A 20,502-nucleotide genomic window follows, 5' to 3' on the forward strand; every position below is an offset into this window, starting at 1 on the left:
CCTCAATTTTAGCTAATACAAAACAGACTGTCTAACTTGGTTTTGAATGTGGACTGCACAACATCTGCCAAAATTTCTTATATACCAGAGTGAAAAATGCCTAAAATTGTAGCTTATCAAATTCAGAAGGCAATTAAGAGTACCTAGTTAAACTTCTGCAAGATTTGTGAACAGAAGGGTGAGTGATCAGAGTAGAACTCTTTTCTCAGGCTCTAGGATTCACAGCAGCATTACATTTAAATTCAAATCCCAGGGCAAGAGAAATATGAGATTCCTGCATTGTTACTGATCTTGTGTTAAAAATTCATGAAAGGTGTTTGCGACAACTGGAATTCATTGGAAGCTCTAGGCCTAGCTAACAGCTAGGTGTAACTGTGCTTTCAGTCAAGTCTTCCAAACACTGGAAGTAACCCCAAAAGACTCAAAATTCTTGCTCTGATCTCAACTACTGAGATATACTGCACCCGATACCATTAGAATGTACACCTCTACCCTGATATAACGCAGTACTTGAGAGAAAAAAAAAATCTGACCGTATTCTAGTTGAGACCACGTTATATCAAACTTGCTTTGCCCCCTAATTCCTTGTTCCCTGAACACCCCTCCAGAGACCCCCCCCTCCCTAATCACCCCCAGGACCTCACCCCCTACCCAACCCCCCCGTCCCGACTGCTCTGACCCCTATCCACCCCCCTGACAGGCACTCACCGGCAGCAGCGGGAAGCAGAGCAGCGTGGCCCCAGTCCGCTCCACTCCACCAGCTCCCAGCCACGGTGCTCCGCTTCCCACTGTTGGTGAGTGCAGGGAGGTTGGAGAAAGGATGCCCCCCTGCACTCACCTGCAGCTGGAAGCAGAGCGATGTGGCCCCAGCCCGCTCGGCTGGGGCTGGGGCAAGGAAAGCGGTGTCACTGGGGGGCGGCTGGGGAAAGGTCCTGCACTCACCTGCCCTGCGGAAAGTGGAGCGCCACAGCTGGGAGCTGGTGGAGCGGAGCTGGCTGGGGCTGGGCTGCTCCGCTTCCCGCTGCTGGTGAGTGCAGGGAGGTTGGGGAAACGACGCCCCCTGCACTCACCAGCGGCAGGAAGCTGAGTGAGGCGGCCCCAGCCCACTCCACTCTGCCAGCTCCCAGCCGCAGCGCTCTGCTTCCTGCCACCGATGAGTGTGGGTAGGTTGGGGAAAGGACGCCTTCCCCATACTCACCTGCGGCGGGAAGCGGAGCGCTGCGGCTGGGAGCTGGCGGAGAGAAGTGGGCTCGGGCTGGGCTGCTCTGCTTCCACCACTGCTGGTGACTGTGGGGGGGCGGAAATCCCTTCCCCCAAGCCCCCTCCCCCGAGCGACATGGCTGGGGCTGGGGCAAGGGAAGCAGAGTGGGCTGCTCCTGGCCCTCCGCTAAGCCCCCGGGCCACTCTGGGACTGCAGAGTCCCCAAAAGTGCCCTCCCACAGCTCCTTCCCCCAAGACCCTGGCGGGGGGGGGGGAGCCCCTGACTGCCCCCAAGACTCTCTGCCCCTTATCAAACCCCTCAGCCCCGGCCTGGTCCGGCACCCTTAACACGCTGTGTGTCAGAGCTTTACCGTGTTATATGCGAACCCACGTTATATCAGGGTAGAGGTGTAGTTTTAAACTAGGTACTTCACTTATTTGCCTTCAAGAGCACAATTCTCCATCCAAATACTTAAATGGCATTTGTCAAATACTTATGTTTTTTTTTAATTTAATTGATTGCAATAGTTTATTTGAAAATATAAAATCTGACAGTTTCCTTTTTCCACGTCACTGATTTTCCCCTGCATCTGAAGTTGAACTAAGATACCTGTGTACTTTGTCTATGTATTAGCATCAATTATGTCAACATAGCTCTGGGCTGTAACTGTTGTACACATTATCTCCAACAGCTTTGAAGGATACAACCAATGGACAATGACGCAGTTTTAGTTACAAACAGATCTAACAACCAAGTTTGATTAAAGTTACAAGGCAAATCCCGCAACTGGTTTCTTTGCTTCCTTGCTCCACTTCCGGGAGAAGTTGTATCAGTCACCCCACTGCCCAGTTCTAACTCTATGGTCACCCCCATTTCCAAGCTTCCAAGAGAGAAAAAACAAACCATTCCCACCTCAAAAAACAGCAGGAAAAAAAGAGGCAGCAGGGTCACCTGAGGGCAACTCCAGTGTTAAAATGCATAAAGTTGATGGGATCAGCACTAATTCCTACAGGAAAACACCAAGGAATGGGAACAGATCACAGCATGAGTGGCTGAGCCTGCACCTCAAGCCCTGACCCTGTCCCCACCCACAAAATCTAATCCTGGTGTAGCACCCAGATAGGGACTTCTGTGGGGCCAGAGACAGGATGCCATAAAATGGACCCTCTATCTTAAGACTGCGGGTTTTCTGCTCCTGTCCACTCAGAGGAACATTGAGCCCCACATCCCCTTTGATAGTGAAAGAGCACAGAAGTACCTAATTGTTGGTTCTGTTTCTGCTATAGATTCCAAAGACAGCATATGGAATCAGTTTCACACTGAACAACATCCAAAATATTGTTTTTTCTCCAATTGACAGAACTGAATTAAACTGTCTTTAGCAATGAGAGTGAATAAACTTATTTACAGCAAGTGTACTGGTATTTGATTAGATTTACTAAGCCATACATCTGCCAACTATTATGCAACCTGTTTTCATGGCTCTGAACGAATTGAGTATTTCCCCCAAGCAATACTTTAACAAAAAGCATTCAGACGTTGACATTTATCTGTTTACTCAATACTGATTTCCAAGTAGATCATTTTATAAAACTATTCGAAAAGTAATATTTTAAAAGCTGTATCAATATTAAGGTCGTGAGGAAACTGCCAGATGAAATGTTAGACTTATCTTCTACAGATAAGGCTACCCAGCAGGAACATTATATTCCCCAAGTTACAATATATTATATTTTGCCTACCAAAACAGGAAAATTGTAACATGTACAACATTCTAACAGTAATGTCACTATTGAGAAGATTAGGAATGAATTTATAATTTTGGGTGGAAAATCCAAATAAAGAATTCCAGAGTACTTTCATTTTTCCAGAATTTTAAACTTCAATTTCTTAGAAAACTCCTCAAATCCAGATTAAAAAAATTCACTGGGAATTACAAAGATGTCTTTTCTACAGAGAAATCCTATTACCCCAAACAGAGGTAATCTCACCAGCTGCTCACACTACATTTAACATTCTTGATCTACTTAAACAGAGTTGGACAGCAATTTCCTGTCCCAAAATATGATATTGATCACAATCTCATTTAACCTATTATTTATAATCATTCATTTCAGTGAGGTACACAACAGTACACTCAAAAGCAGTGTACTTTTTTTCAGTCATTTTCTAAGAGAAATTTTACAACTATCAGCAATCTGACCACCCAATGACGTTCTAAAAATTCCAGCACTAACTAGTGATGGTAACTTATAGGTACATTTCCAACCTTCTTAAAGTAAAGTAATGCCTTGACGTACAATAGCCCAAGTTTCTTGAAAATAAAATTAGGGTATGTCTTCACTAGCAATGTTAAAAAGTGACTATGGGCTTGGCTACACTTGCAAGTTGCAGCGCTGGTAGAGGCTTTCCAGCGCTGCAATTAGTAACCGTCCACACCTGCAAGGCACATCCAGCGCTGCAACTCCCTGGCTGCAGCGCTGGCTGTACACCTGGTCAGGTTGGGGTGTAGCGATTGCAGCGCTGGTGATCCAGCGCTGCTCATCAAGTGTGGACACACACCAGCGCTTTTATTGGCCTCCAGGGAATAAGGAGATATCCCAGAATGCTTTTAACTAAATTACTCTTTGTTTTGTTATGCAGCCTCTCTTTGTTTTGTTGTGAACTCCGATTGGAGCTCCGTTGAACTGCTTATCTAAAAAAACAAACACTGATCACAGCAAACAAGAGCTATCTGTACCTGGCTGTGAACGATCAAATGAGAGGCAGGGAGTGAATGTTTGCTTGACAGAGAAACAGCGTTGGATGCAGGCTGTTTGCAATTAAGACTAAGGGTTCGCAAACATTTTGTGATTTTTCAATCCAGGAAGCTAACACACAGTGTTGGCTCCAAAAATCCACTCTATCTTCCCCGCTCCCTGTCACAGTACACCACCCTCCACCCCCCTCTTTTGAAAAGCACGTTGTTGCCACTTGAATGTTGGGATAGCTGCCTATAATGCAGCACTCCCAACAGCGCTGTAAATGCTGCAAATGTGGCCACACACCAGCGCTGGTAGCTGTGAGTGTGGCCACACACCAGCGCTGCTCCTGCACAGCTGCATGACCAGCGTTGTAACTCCCAGCGCTGCAACTTTCAAGTGTAGCCAAGCCCTATGTAGTCGCAGCACCAGCGCTGAGAGAGAGGCTCTTCAAGTGCTGTAAAAACCCCACCCTCATGAGGGGAGTAGCTTCCAGCACTGGTGCACTGTCTACACTGCCATTTTACAGCACTGAAGCTTGCAGTGCTCAGGGCAGTGTTTTTTCCACACCCCTGAGTGAGAAAGTTGCAGCGTGGTAAAGTGGCAGCGTAGACAACGCCTTAGGCTGTGTGTTTTTTGTTCTTAAAGAGTAGTCCCTATGGTTGTTTTGCTTTTCAATCTCACAGAATTAAACTACTGTGTATTTGCTGAACACATAATAATGACTTAGGTTGAGTTTAAAGAATGTACAGACTTTTCCTGTTTAAGGAAAAACTATAATCACCCCTTTGAGATAGTGGGGAAAACCTGTACAAAATAATATGCAGCAATAAAACACTAGAGAGAACTCTAACCAAATGGCAAGGAATTTATAGCATGGTATTCTCCACAGCAGGCAAACTTCACAAGTAGGGAAAAAACATGAGGAGGAAAAACCTTACTGTTCAAAAAATACCCTTTACCCCAGGGAGTCCCAGATTGGTACAAGCTTTTGAGAAAACCTAACAAGGCACTTCAACCAGAAAAACCAGGAATAAACCACATGACAGTTACTTGTGGAGGTACCAAAATAGTGAAGCTATCTTGAAACTTGTATGCTATGAACTCAATTTATACCAACTCATTCCACCAATGTAACCACACAGTGATAACAGTACTGACATCTAGGTCTGAACTGATGACAGTATATCCTATTGCAAATGTCCTGAGCCACCTACTTCCTTCCCACCTGCTTCACAGAGTTTATGGAATCTGCATTGTACTTAACACTTAACATTAAAATAGTTAAGTTATTGTGGGTAAGCCTTCCCACAAAAATTTCATCATATGCACTTTGAAAAGCCAACAGTTGATTCCAAATCATTTTCATAATGTGCAGATTTCATTACTACAAGTACATTTAGCAAATATTTCCTCCTTCACTTACTTGCCAAATCTAGAGTCCAGACTTCTGCACTCTCCTGCAATAATCGATACCGCAACTACCCTTTTTGATGTATAAAAAGTACAAAGAGTGCTGTATTAAGAGGTGGTGTCACTGACTGTTGGAGAATAAATAATGAACTATCTAGCCTTGCCAAGTAGCTAAAAATCTATTTCCTCATTTTTTAAATATGTACAGCAATTTGTTAGATTTGTTAGATCTACACATCCATACAACTGATTTATATTCTTTAACAATTTTTTTCCAAACTTTGCTGTACTTTCCCCAATAAAAATGGAATGCTACAGTAAATTCTGCACCAACCATAGATACTAAAAGGCAGTCAAAAAATTCAAAGAAACTTTCTTTTCTACTTCAGTAGGTTAAATTCAAAACGTAATACTGCATTTTACAGGGTGGGTTTTGGAATTCTAAAGAAAAAACAAACCCCATACACTGGACTGTTTACTACATCAAGAATTGTTAACTCTTTATAAGTTGCCATTAAACTTCATCTAAAGGTTTATAAACAGAGCTAACATTCCATTTCAATGTACTTTTCTGACTGGAATTCAGTGATATCATTGACTCTAGGAATTAAAATGTATTTCAAATCCTAGTTTACTACATTCAGATGGCATTTAAAGGACCACACAGAGACATTACCACAATGAGGAACTGACAGTGGGTCGGACAAAAACTCATCAATTGCATGAAGCTATTTATTGATAGTAACGATCTAGAGCCCTGCAAATCTGCTTTATATCTGTAGATACTCACATCCACAGATGCTGCTATATGCAGGCCATATTTGTAGATCACAGATCGGATGACGATATAAAGTTTGTATCCACACGGGGCTCTACAGATAAAACTAAAATAGTACTTCTAACTAGCAATCGAGGGTAAGGCACACCACCAATTTCAAATCCAGTCAATTTAAAGAGAAAAGTTAAATGAAATTTCAGGTATTAAATCTGCTCCTAAAGACCTGTGACAATTGTTGTGGTTTTACAATCACATTTTCCTATTTTTAAGTAGCTTGTTTCTTGATTACTGTTGAATGTTCCACACAAAAGAGAAAAATGACTAGACTCTCCTCCTACATTTATTTTTGTTGATTTGTGCTGGTGAACCCTTATGCCCCACAGAGCCCCATCAACAATGGTACTCCTGGAGGATACAGATCACCACAGACAATCTGCTAGCAGGATCGAGATTTAAATTAAATCAAAACTGATCCAAAACTCACTACATAAAGCATTTTATGTTAAAGCAAGCCAACAGGGGGGAAAAATGTTGTCTAATCTTTTTACTGTGATTTTCTCTAGGTGTTATTAGAAGACTGAAGTACATTTTAAAAGTTAATTATGCTCCTTTAAAAGCACCACCATTAGATTGTTAGTCAACAAAAAAATGACTCTCTCACCCCTTTAAAAGCAAGCATTATTTTTTTCTTCTCTGGGTCTAACTTTCTTCCACCAGGCACATTTTTCTTCAGTGCAGCTTCCTTGCTTCATCACTCCTTTATTCATGCTCATCTTTCCTCACTGCACTTTATTTCAGTTTCTCCTGCCTTCAATTGCCCCTCTCCATTTTTCTGGAGAGGACCTGATAACATAACTAAGTTTAACCTATTTTCTCCCTCAAGGCAACCACAGAAACCTCTCTTTCAGGTCTAATCTGCATCAGATAGAGTGATGAAGTATTACAGGGAAAAGCAAACAGCCTCTGCGAGAATAAGAGCCTGAACTCCATTCTGAATTAACAAGCATTACCAGTGGATGTCAAGATACTTCCCTTTTTGTAACTTCATTCCTTCCCCCGCCCCTTACAGTTTATCCTTCCCTTCCATTTTCTTTAGGATTCCACTCATGACTGCTGCACATACTACGTTCTCAATAGGAGCTGTAAAGGTCTCCTCTGAAACATTAGGATTTCCAGTTATTTTACATCCATCCATTTCTCCAAAATAGGAGATTCTCCTAATACGTTAGTTATTTTTACACCTTAAAATCAGTAGTCAGCAAAACACCACCACTTTCATGTCACTGTTTGGGGGGGGGGGGCGGCACATTTAACACAGTAGTTATAAACATCACTAAGACAATTTTCCTTTCTTCCACCTTCCATATCTTATTTCCCTCTTCCAGTTATTTTCTTGCTAGTGTCCTCTTTACCCATCTTTCCTCCCCAAGCATTGGACAATCTTAAAAAAAGTTATTTATACTACCAAAAACACATGTTCATGTTTTATATTTTCTTGGCTTCAATAAAGAATAAGACTTAGATGAAAGTACATAGACAACTATGTATTACAAAGGGGAAAGTGATTATGTCTAAAGACAGGTTTCAGAGTAGCAGCCGTGTTAGTCTGTATCTGTAAAAACAACAGGAGTACTTGTGGCACCTTAAAGACTATGCATCCGAAGAAGTGAGCTACAGCTCACAAAGCTCATGCTAAAATAAATTTGTTAGTCTTTAAGGTGCCACAAGTACTCCTGTTCTTATGTCTAAAGAGTAATTTTAAAAAAGAGACAACATAGTGGTTTAAGAATCAGAGTTGAAATGCTCAACTTAACTGGAACAACAGGGTCAAATACCAACACGTGATCAGTTAAGCTCCTTGGCCATCCATGATACAATAAACCAAGTAAATGCAGTTTAACTTTTGTGGGTATTGTAGATGGCAACTGAGATCCCATCTACTCTACATTGGCATGGAAGGGGGGGGGTGTACTTTACGTAAGACTATACATTTGATTCAGTATGCAGCATCAAAGTTTTTTTTTTTGGCTTTCATGGTTGTTCACTAAGCTATATAGCAGTTAACACCTACCCCCTCCAGTCCACCCTAGGTAGCAACCCTGACATCATATACGCTCTCTGAAATGCAATCAGATCCTTAGAAGTGAATGATGCTATATAAATGGAAAATGTTATTCAACAGATCTTGCAACAAAGATCTTGCGATTAGAAGAAATGTTCTACCGCTTGAAATAATGCAATTAACAGGCATTTTCACGTGGCAGTTTATGGGCGCCCACCCCCCGGCAAACTTGAACCCACGTAAAGGAAAAAGCAAGTTATAGCGACGGCTTCAGAGCCGGGGCGAACTGTGCCGGGATGCCCCGCTGCGTCCCGGGCCCGGCCGCCCCTGCGAGGCGGAAAGTCACCCGAAGGGGTCACAGCATCCGCTCAACCCGGAGCCCCGGGGACCGACACCAAGGGCGGCAGGAGGCCCGAGCCCGGGGAGCGAGAGTTGCCGACACGGCCAGTCCCCCTGCCCCGCACGGCACCGGCGGGAGCTGAAATCAGGCAACTCTTCGGCGGCCGCCTCACTGGCCGTGGCCCCGGGGGAAGGCGCCCGAGCAGGGGCCGGGCAGGCCCCGGGACGGGGCGGCGATGCCGGGGTCCCGGCGGGAGGGCGCCGGGCGCCGCAGGGGCCCAGCCCGGGAGGGCGAGCCCGGCCCCCCGGATGCCGGGCAGGGCCCACCGCAGGCACCGAGCCGCCCCGCGGGCCGGAGGTCCCGGCTACCGGCCGCGCGCTCACCTCGCCGCGCCGCTGCCCCGCGGGAGCAGCCATTGCCCGTCCCTGCCGCCGCCGCCGCCACCGCGGATAAAGTCACTGGAGGGACGAGCCCGCCGCCGGCCCAACCCCCCCGCGCCGTGCGCTCACTTCCGGCCGGGCCCGCGAGCCCGCCTCCTGGGGGCGGAGCCCAGGCGCTGAAGAGACGGGCAGGAGGAGGAGCGACTCTGCTGGGGGGCGGGGAAAGGGGGGAATAAGGGCGGGACCCTGCGGGCGGGGGCGGAGCGTGGCCTGTTGCGCAAGGGTGGGGCTCTGCGTGAGCTCACATGTGTTGTTATTGTTACGTCACTGTTGTGGCTGTAATGACGTGGTGGGGCTGAGTCACTTGAACCATGGCCTATTGCTCACAGCCCCACGGGGAGGTGGCAGGGCAGCCAGCCAGCCCCAACTGCCCCCTTTTATACTGGAACCAACCTCCATACCCAACAGGCTGGTTCCTGTAACGTGGGGGGGGGAGCAGATTCCATGTTCTGGCTCAGAGTGCATGGCTCATGTTGTGGCCAGATCTGGCTCATGTTGAGGGTATCCCACGTTCTGCAGAGCCTGTGTATTTTGTAGCAACAAAAATCCCTGCCAGAAATTTTTCACCTGGTACGCACAACTGAACTACTCTTGCTTTAGGGGTCATATTAGCAAGGGGATGCTGGGCCAAAGTTCAGTAAGTAACATGAGCAGCAACCCCTGTCAATGTGTTGCCAGGCCAAAGCTGAGTGGCACACCAGGTCACAATGCCACTCGGTTTGGGGGCCCTCTCAAATGGGGCCTGGGATAAACTGGTGATTTGCATACAGCTTTCAAACACTACTCAAGAAAGACCATTGTGAAAATTTTCTCTTGAAATCAATGAGCTGCACAGGCAGGAAAATGCCTATTGTGTCATTGCACAAACAGCACAGACTGTGAAGCTGTGTCAGTTCTAATGTGGAAGAACTGAGGGAGATTTTAAATATCTCCTGGAAAAGCACATTGCATCAATAAGGACATATTTTAAAGACTACCTTCAGTTTAATTGAACCAAAAAATCTTTGACCAGGCTGTATATACCTCTCTAAAGGCTGGATATTGACATCAAAATGAATTGCTATATCCAAAGAGATGCAGAGATTTTAGGGGGAGGTGCTACTCAACCTAATTTCCTTTTCTTATCGTCTGATCTCAGTAAGAATTTTCAGAATTACTGGAAACTTGCGTAACATGTCCTTCTCCGGGGCTTCAGTTCAGTACAAATACAATGAACTTCCTTTATCACATGCTGTGGAGGAAGGGTACTGAGTGTGCTTTCTGGGGAAGAGAAAATAAATCAAACAAGAGTTTTGGAATGACGCTAGTAAAATAGAGTTAGATATATTTAGCTTGTGATTTTTAATAGCAGAAGTAAGTATTTCATCATTGTCAGTGGAAAAGGCTATAATGTAATCAGGGACATCTATTAAATAAATATTCACTTACTGTAACTTTACAAAATATTTTATAGCCCCCAAATTATCAGCATTTGGAGTGCTGAATTTTTCTGAACTGTCAGAATGAAAAAGAAATAAAAATGTTGTTTTAATAATCTCTGAAAAGTACAAATTGTTTTTGTATGTTCAAAAGTATTATACATGGCATTTTAGACCAATATTAGGCAAATATAACATCTCATAATATCTAATAAAATGCATTATATGTACTGTAACAAAAATATTATTTTTCAGTATTAATTTTGTAAAAACTTACCAAGAGAATGACACCGTATTCTCTACATTCCAAGATGTGTCACTCACAATGATTGAATGATTCACTGTGACTATTGATATTTTATTCAGATAATGAACAACTTTTGACATTTCTGGAGACCTCAAAAACAACAAAATATATAATCCAGGATAGATGGCACATGAAAAACTGTCAGTAAATTGTTCAGTTCATGAAGATATTACATATATATTGCTTACCTGGAATATACTCGTCTTAGTTTTTATATTGGCACCCACCATAGTAGTATCTGACTGCTTATTGTAAGGATTAATCAGTTAGGCTCTGATCCTGTACCATTAAAATCAATGGGAGCTTTGCTATAGGATCAAGACCTTTAGGTCTGATAGTGAAAACACTGTGCATTCAGAACTACTATAGAGGGCTTACATGATTGGACTTTTAATGATTATAGCTGTAAAACACTACGAAGGTGCTAGATAGTACCTAAAATCTGACTGCTTGGGACTGGACCAAATATGAGTCATAGAAATTTGAGAAAGAAAGGGACTAATTTGGTAATTTAGTCCATTTCACAGACCAATGCAGAATTATTCTCTTCGGTCTATTATCAAGTCTATTTCCAAGTCTAGATTAAATGTCATAAGCAGCAGGGGTCCTTGCTGTCAGGAAAGCTTCCTGATATTCAGCCTATATATTTTTTTATCTCATCATAACTCGTTACCTAACTAACTACTCTAATCTATTAAAACACATTCCTACAGTGCCCATCACTCTGGTATATAGGTACTGATCCCCTTGTATACCCTAAAATATCCCCTTTCTTTTGTTTGAAAAGAAATTCTATAAAAATAGCAATGTGTGGTACGATGGTCATAGTTTCTCAACTACATCCACATTAAATTTACACCCCCTGCCTTTGTACCATTAGATATACTTTAATAGAGTTCCCATCCAGCTTTTGGAACTTGTCTCCTATTTGTTATGTGTCCAGTAGGGGTTCTCTTACACATAAGGTGTTATGGCACCAACACACCTTTTTTGAGCAGTCAAACTTTCAATGATGAGTGGATCCAACCAAGTGGTTCTGCTTCTATAATGGTAACTACTTGGTACAAGCCCAGCTTGTAGGTAGGACAAAATTATCCCATTCTTATTTGAACTGATGAGGGGAATGCTGACACAGCCCACAGCTTTGTTTATAAAGGAATAATTATAATGATCTCTCTGTGCCTTGAGTCAAAGAATGGTGTCACCCTTAAAGTATTTCTGATACAGGAAATCACTAATGTGAACATATAAATGCTGTACACATGCATAACCAGTGTCACTATTTTGTCACTGGATGTGCTATCAGTTATACACTGATAAAATATCTAAATTGCCCTGTACATTTTCAGGGATCCTTTTTCAAACACATTTTGTAAGGGTAGATTTGTATGGCAGACAGATTGGAAATAAAGGTTGGTCCTTTACTAAATAAAATTTGTAAATTCAAAGCATACATTAACAAACTTTTGTCACTATAAATACTTTCTCCAATTAATGGGAAAAATGTCTTTTAAGGATTAACTCTGCCACTGCTATGCTCACCATCCTTGACACTTGTAGGACACTAAGTTTCGTTCTTATATATGTTTTGTCTTACCTGCATATTTCTTTCCTCTGCAGTTTTGTATTACATCTTTTTATTATTTATAGTTATTTTGTAGGAAAATCAATATTGGTGTTTTATGATACATTATTAATAATTACAAATATGGATTTATGAACTTCTAATTAAACAAATGGTCAGCTGCCTAGAACTAATTTCTCACAAAAGTATATTAAGCTTATAGGGTCTGATCCAATGCATATTGAAATTGATGGAATTCCTTCTTGTTATATGGCATTAGTTCTCTTGGTTAAAAACAGGAATAGTTCTCGCTCCAAATTCAGAGCTGTATTTTTTAAATTTTACTGTCCAAATTCTGGGAGTGTTTTTATTTAGGGTCCTGTTTCTGTCCTTTATATAAGTAGGAGTAGCTGTGAAATTTGTACCAGGATCCAAATTTGGTTTCTGACCTCCTCACACCAAACTGATAGTTTGGCTTACACTCATGTTTAGTTTAATATAGTTTCAGGTTAATTTCACTGTAGTGTTTTCACAGAGGAATAACAGAATAAATGTATGCAAAAGACAAATAACATTGTGCAACTAATTATGAGAATAGTGTTATGATTGATAACCTATGTGAAGCTTGCTAATGCCTTTCTTCTGACAATATTCAAGACACAATATAACTTTTATGTATGCCCACTGCAAAAAGACAAAATATGTACATAACAAAAAATTATTTTTAAGCTTACATGAAGATATTAAAATAGATTTTTTTTTAAACTTCTACAAAGTTACATCTTAGTGTCTTTTAAACAGCTATTCACAACCAATTCAGCTGACTCTTCTAGGTTACCTGACCAAGATCTTAGCTGTATTATTTGTATTGCTAGCTAGCTTTTATTAACTGGTGAGAGTAAGCTCAAACACAATTGTAAGTTAAACTATACTTCACTGAATGGGAGGTTGTTACTGGAAACACACTGGTCATTAAGGGCCTGAACCTGTTTCCATCAAAATCAGTAGAATAGGATTAGGCCATAATATAGGAATGGGAAGCATAGCATGCCAGTCACAAAAGCCTAAAATCCTAATACTGACATACGGATCAGTAGTTGGGAACAACTGCTTTTAAAATAGGGAATTAGATCCATAGAGCTATTCTGATTTGGAGCTGAGGATTTGACCCAATATCAATTTTTAAAAAATAAAGATTCGGTGCAATTTGGTTCTTAGTTTGTACTATATACACAGAATATAAAGGATAAGGGGGGAAATCTTAATTTTTAATAATTAAATAAAATATACCATTTTATTTTTCTCAATGTACTGTAACTCATATGAGGAAACTTACTCATCTGCATGCAGGATATGGACCTTGTTCAGGAAAACTATAAGAGACATTCACATTTGGGCTAATGGTTAAATATCTTAAAGGCATGTAAAGTTATTTTATCTTTTGGATAACTAGCTTTTACAGATGACGGAAATAATTACAAGTTAAGAAAATATTTTCAAAGGTATTCAATAATTATTAGCTAAAATGGCATAATAGTTGCAATTCTAGAGCTAAATCCTTTTTACCTTACTCTTACAACTAGAACTAGTGCCCTCACTGAGACTATTCAAAAGTGTAATGTGAGCAGGATTTAAACGCTGTCTCCACATTAATTAGAACTTGTATAAAAGCTTCAGTTAGGATTTTTTTTTTTAAAACCTCTTAAAAACATCATTTTAATCTAATACCACCAGGGGGAGACAGGTTCATTTTGGACTCCAAAAGATTGTATTACTTTATCAAAAATATGCCTGATGGACTTTCAGTGTGTTTTCTTAGTATACTTTCTCTGAATGCCTTTTCTTGAGTAATCTTTACACTCTGAAATGTTTGTGTGCTTGTCATGTTTAAATACATGCTGCCTCCAGCTACAGTTGTTTATTCAAGAGAGTGCTGCTGTTATTATATTATTGTGGGTTTTTTGGGAGGCTGGGAGGCAGTTTTGGTGTCAGATTGCTGGTCGACTTGGAAGAGGAGAATAGATTGGGATTACATGTTTTTACAGTCTCATTGCTACATAACTAACTGTCAGTACAGTCTGTCTACCTATGGTACTTATATGAATCCCATCAAAACTATAAAAATGAGGACTTGAGTTGGCCAATGTAAACATATATTATTGGGCAGAAAAATAGCATTCTGCTATGCAATTAAAAGAGTGACAATGAATTCAAATGAAGGTAGATTTAAAAGAAACAACATTTTGTAGAATACTAGTGTGGGTAAATCCTTTATATGCTAAGTACATGCACATTCTTTAGTCAACACTACAGTGCAGTATGGAGAGATAGGATAAATAGCAGATATTCATAACAAATTGTACTCAGTTAGCTTGATAGTTAACCCAAATAAATTACATCTGGAAGTCTTACTAAACTGGCACCTAATGATAAATACAAATAATTTAATATGTTTTATCCATTTGTTTAACCATAACCAGTTAATTGGTATAGTTTGAATTATAATCATCCATATCATAAGGCTTTTCATTTAATTTGCTTTTTCAAATACCTTTCATGCTACAAATAGTTAATAAAAAATGCTAACCAGAGGAGTGATAAACTTTATTTACTGGATAACAATGAGAGTACGACCAGAGAAATGTACAAAGGTATTCCTTGCTTAAAGGCTCTAATTAAGAATGTAATTTCTACACTAGAAAAAATTCTGAATACCACACTTAAATGCTGGAAATAGGAGGAACAACAAATCTAGTCTTCCATGCTTTTGCTGGAGAATTTCCTGGATGTCTCAGAGTATGTGTATTGTGAGCACTCAAACCTTTAATTGAAGAGGGGTACCTGATCTTCAACAAAGAAGTCTTTTGTTATAAAATGCTAGTCACTAAAGTTAAACAGGTGTTAACAAAAACAGAGTTTTGAATGTTTTAACTAAAAATCCCCCTTCTCAGTTACTCAGTTTCTAATCTCTTGGCTCTTCTGCTGTCATCATTTCACTAGTTCTCCAGTCACAACAGAGTCCTCAAGGGCAAACATGCTCTCAATCACTAATGTAAAAATAAGCAGGGGTTTGTTTTTTTGTCTTTTTAAAGCAATAAAACTTGATATCATGAAGCAAAATAAAGAACAAGTCCAATTTTTATTTTTATTTTTTGTTTAATTTGCAAAAGGAATGAACAATGAGGGATTTTAAAGACAAGAGACAAGGTAAGGACAGCAAGGGAATGAAGGAGGGAATTGGACTATTTAGCATAATTAAAATGACTATAACTAGATAGAATGTGCTGAAGTTAAAGAGACATTTCCCAAAGTTAGATCTATTAATGTGGAATAATCTCGCAATGGAAATAGTGAGACATCGCCTGAAAATAGCGTGGACAGAACACTAAAGTGTAATTATATGGAAGAATCCTGCTTTGCAAGAGTAAGGGCCAGATGAGCTAATAGGGCTTTTTTTACTGAGCTCAATTCAGCCCTGGTATAAGTAGAAGCAACTCTTGGGGTGAAATCGTGGCTTCACTGAAGTTAATAGGAGGTTTGCCATTGACTGCAATGGGGTCTAGATTTCATCCATGGAATGAAATGAAGTTACACCAAAGCTGAATCCGGACTTGCGCTTATATTGTATTGTCTATATTTCCCTGTAACAGAGGACTCTGAAGTAAGTGTTTTGGTTGGAATTAAATATGCAGAAGCAATAGCATCTGCTCCAGGTAATATACTCCTTGGTAGCTTTAGAACAGTTTATATTCTTGTCTTTTATCACTTTGTTCTGACTCTAGGCATTGTTCAACACTGCTGATTTTCTCTGGTTAGCAATCCAGGTACATTGCACAGATGTTTTTAAACATTTGAGCGTAAGTGGATAAGGCTTGCCTCAGCTCCACTCTGTAATAATACTTTCAACTTATACAAACCCTTTAATGCAAGGATTTCAAAGAATTTCACAAGTGTAGGTATTATTATCCCCATTGTCTAAATGGGAAATATGAGGCAACGTTGACATCAACATTTTCAGACACGTCCACTAATTTTAAATGCCCAGCTTGAGACACCTTTGGGCCATGCAAGATTGTCATTACCTCAGCAGGGTGGTCATGGAGCTGCTTTGTAACTGGCAGTGAGTATCTCTCTTCTCTATCCCGCATATCTATTCACATCCTAGTTCGGCAACTCAGGCTGGGCACAGGGCTCTGGCTTTGTCTTTGGCTGACGGGAAAATCATTGACTTGTTAATGTGCTGAAAAGTTAAAAAGTTGGTCTCCATGTTGCTGTGAATACAGTGTTCTTTTCCTAGCACTTAAATTCCAGTACTGTAACTATTTGGGGAAAGTAAGGGTACATTCTTAACATTCCATTTGGTTTATAATCAACAGTATCACTGGGTTTCTGTTCAGCACAGACACTAAATGTTCTTTTGCTTGACAACAATGGAGACAACACTTATAAAGGTGGTGGCATGGCCCTCAGACTTCAGATACTGTAGGAGCAGGATTCAGATAGCAAGTCACTGAAATTGGCACGCTTACTCAAAATTTTAAATTTTTCTGTCTGGTTTTAGATATTATAAAACAAAATATCCCAGAGGAAAAAGCACCTCCAGTTCTTTGTTCTTTTGTTTTCCTCACAAAGTTTTTATGCTCTGCTTAGTGGTTCTAAGTCAGGAAAAAATATGACTCTCTCTTACCCCAACTATATCACGACACCACAAGGGAAAACATGCTGCATTAGAAAAAGGTACCTAGAGGGTCACACACTTTGTTGCTTATATAGGCTAAACTGTACACCCAGTGGACTTTCATCCCTACTATGGCTGAGTAGCTCACCCATACTTCAGCCAGTCCCTCCAGGTGTGCCCCATGGCTCTCCATTATGGCCAGGCCCTCCCCCTACCAGCTGGCCCCTTGCCATACTTTGAGCCCCTCCCGCTCCCCCAGTCAAAATCCTATTGATCTTGATGAAAACTGGAAAGTTCAGGCTGGGGGTGGGAGGGATGACAGATCAGACTGTGGGGGGGGTGACAGGCCCAGCTGGGGGGGGGGGGGGGGTAAAGGGGCCTGGCCAGAGTGGGGAGGGGCAAGGAACTCAGCAGAGGAGGAGTTTTCTGGAGTGGGTTAAAAAGGGCCCACTAATCCTCCCTCTAACCCTAAGGTCACTCATTCCTGTATGCAGTGACCAAATGGTGATTTTAGTGGAAATTAGACTTTTCCAGTTTTCACGAAAATCAATAGGGTTTTGCTCATCAATATCTAGAACACTCCCTGAATTGTTGGAACTGATCAGATGTCGTTTTCAAAAGATATCACATACTAACAAAGAAATGTCGTCGATTTGAGTATATGACTTCACTTCTCTTGGCCAGTGATAATACTTTGCAGTTATATTGTGTGTGACGGGTTCCCCCTCAGGGTGCCACTTGGAACTGGGGTACCACTGAGCCTGCCTGAACCACTACCCTGGGCCCCCTTTCACACTGTACTGCTGTGACAGGCTCTCAAGCCCCCTCCAACACACATACGGGTAGGGCTATATCCAGCTGCAGCTTCACACAGATGCTGAGATCAGCTCTGCATGGAAAGGCTCAGCTAAGGAACTGCCCAGTTACTCAAGTGCACACCCCCTTTACTCAAGTGCACCCCCCCTTTGAAGGGTAAACCCAAAATTATGCCATCTTCGGCTGTACAAGGAACTGTACAGCATAAGCTCATAAAATTTGTCCTCTCCCTCAATGCGGAGAGGGATATGCAATAGCTTCCCCCCCCCACCCCGCATTATGATTTCCACACACTGGTTTTAGACAAAACAAAAACAAGTTTATTAATTACAAAAGATAGATTTTAAGTGATTACAAGTGATAGCAAACATATCAAAGCAGATTACCTGGTAAATAAACAAAAAACACAAACTGAGCTTAACATACTAGATAGGCAGGATGTGAATTAGCAAATTCTCATCCTGAGTGATAAACAGACTGGCAGATTCTTAAGGCACAAGCTGCCTTGTCTTTCCCAGGTTTTCATACACAGGCCTGCCATCCCTTAGCCTGGGACCATCACTTCCCCCCTGCTCAGCCTTTACTCCTCAGGTGTTTCCAGGTGTGTTGTTATAGAGAGAGTAAGGTATCATCATGATGTCATTGTTCCTCTTTTGTATTTTCTTCCCACTTGCTGGAAAACTCTTTTGCTGTGACCTGGGTCAAACAGTTCCCATTGTGTAGTGCTACCTCTGAGAGGTTTCTATTCTACACAGTTCCTGGGGTAATCCTTGTGCCTGTGTGCATTTCCTCAATAAGCCATTAACATTGTTTGGCCTTTTTACTGTTGTACCTGAAAGGCTGCTTGTGGGTGTTTTCAACCTCACATGTTTCAGTAACACATACGTAGCCAAACTTCACAACTTCACGTACGGCAATAGCACATACAATTCAATGAGATGTTAATGTCTGGCAGATCAAGACTTTTAGAATGATATCTCACAAAGCATACTTTGTACAAAACATATCCTAATTACATGACAGTGGTGAATACTGAGGTGCCAGGGTGTCACACTGTGCTTCCCAACTGATGATTTCAAAGGACTTTACAAACATTAATTAGTAAAGCCTTACAGCATAACTGTGAAGTAAGCAATATTATTCTCAGTATAGACAGGGTAAACTGTGGCTCAGAGAGGTTAATGGCCTGACTTCAGAGCTATGGAACACACACACACCTCTGAAAAATCAGACCATATGTGATGTGTCCAAGGTCACAGAATCCACAATAGAATCCAAGTGTCATAGTTCACAATCTGCTCCCACGTTTGCCTTCCCTGGATACAGCAACTCCTGTTTACCGTCCCTGAATGACTTAAGACATCCTCTTGATCTTTGAATCCCCTTTCAAATTTCAAGTCACTTTGAAAATTAAGTACACTTCTTGAGCATAATGACGATAAGGCCATTAATCCACTGTTGGGTTTCTTGAACAAAGCATTTCTTATATAAGCATTCAATTATTTCACCACCTGGTGTTATGGGCATCTAACTTTCCTCATTTTTCAGGGTCAACACAAAGCCTCTTAACACTATCAAACACTGTTACTCATGAGTAAACACTCATTCAGTAGGAAAAAACAGATGCTATATTTTGCTCAGAATTGAATGTGCACAGGGGGGAACGTGATGTACACTGACTGGAGAAGACTCAGAGAGGATGACTAACACCACCATTATAAAGGCACTGCTTACCTAATGACAAAAGGCAGGCAGATATGCCAATTGAGGTAAAGCTATTTGTGAAACCATTTTAAGAATCCATCCTTAAACCGTATGGGCTTCCTTGATCATTATGAGCATAGGGATGAGCTCTTGGACTTTTCTCACATCTGAGGATTTGCAAAAATCTGATGCAGATTTGATTATTGAGTTTGCAACATCTCAAATGAGTAAGTAACAGAATCTTCAGAGATGTGGTCTTACCAAACTTACTGTTGCAGAAGTCAGAATATTCTGATGTACATGTGACAACAGTTCCCTTATAAAGATTTAATACTATCAGCCCAGTCCTGCAGTCCTTACTCCAAAGGGAGTTTTGCCTCATGCCTGGAGGGCCAGGCCTTATGGTTATATTTGATCTACTAAAAAGAGTGGACATCAACCATGGGATAATTTCTGCTGGGAAAGTTCTCTGAAACTTCAGAGAATTAAAAGGAATGTATGCAGCTATATAACGATATTCGTCCCCACCTCTGCAGGTACAGAGGACCCTATACACCAGTGGTGGGCAACCTGCAGCCCACGGGCCACATGCGGGTAATCTGATTGTGGGCCATGAGACATTTTGCTAATGTTGACCATCCGCAGGCATGGCCCCGCACGGATCCCAGTGTCTGCAGTTCGCTGTTCCCATGTAATTTCACTGGTTGGGTACAGAAGGGTATTATTTTGGAAGGCTTTAGGGGGGTTGTGCACACCCATAGTGCAGAGCTCTGCATGATTCTGCACAGTAGGTTTTGGGGAAGGTCATGGGCAAAAGATTCACTGATACCCAGGTCTTGCAGTCTTCCCATTTCTAGGCTCACAGAGCCTACTTCAGCTCTTAGACTGAAGTAGCAACTCTGTTGCTACACCAGGCTTTCTGGGGGAGCCTAATCCTGCAGTCACAATATAGGTAAGATTCCCACTGAAGTCAAATTGGTTGCACAAATCAACTTGTCTATGACTCAATTAACCAGTCAGTAAAATGGGCATAATTCCTA

The 20,502-nt window shown here is 41.4% G+C and overlaps 1 protein-coding gene across 1 annotated transcript in view; it reads right to left on the reverse strand.

The window, feature by feature from the left end:
- PIK3C2A (phosphatidylinositol-4-phosphate 3-kinase catalytic subunit type 2 alpha) overlaps nt 1-9,165 on the reverse strand; it is a 91,719-nt gene extending 82,554 nt beyond the window's left edge. Inside the window, exon 1 of the mRNA XM_039533640.1 lies at nt 8,919-9,165. The gene's annotated coding sequence lies outside the window, so the exon portion shown is untranslated. The remainder of the gene's footprint in view (nt 1-8,918) is intronic.
- Between the last annotated feature and the right edge of the window lie 11,337 nt (nt 9,166-20,502).

This window comes from Mauremys reevesii, linkage group 4, assembly GCF_016161935.1.
Source record: "Mauremys reevesii isolate NIE-2019 linkage group 4, ASM1616193v1, whole genome shotgun sequence".
Classification (NCBI taxonomy): Eukaryota; Metazoa; Chordata; order Testudines; family Geoemydidae; genus Mauremys; species Mauremys reevesii.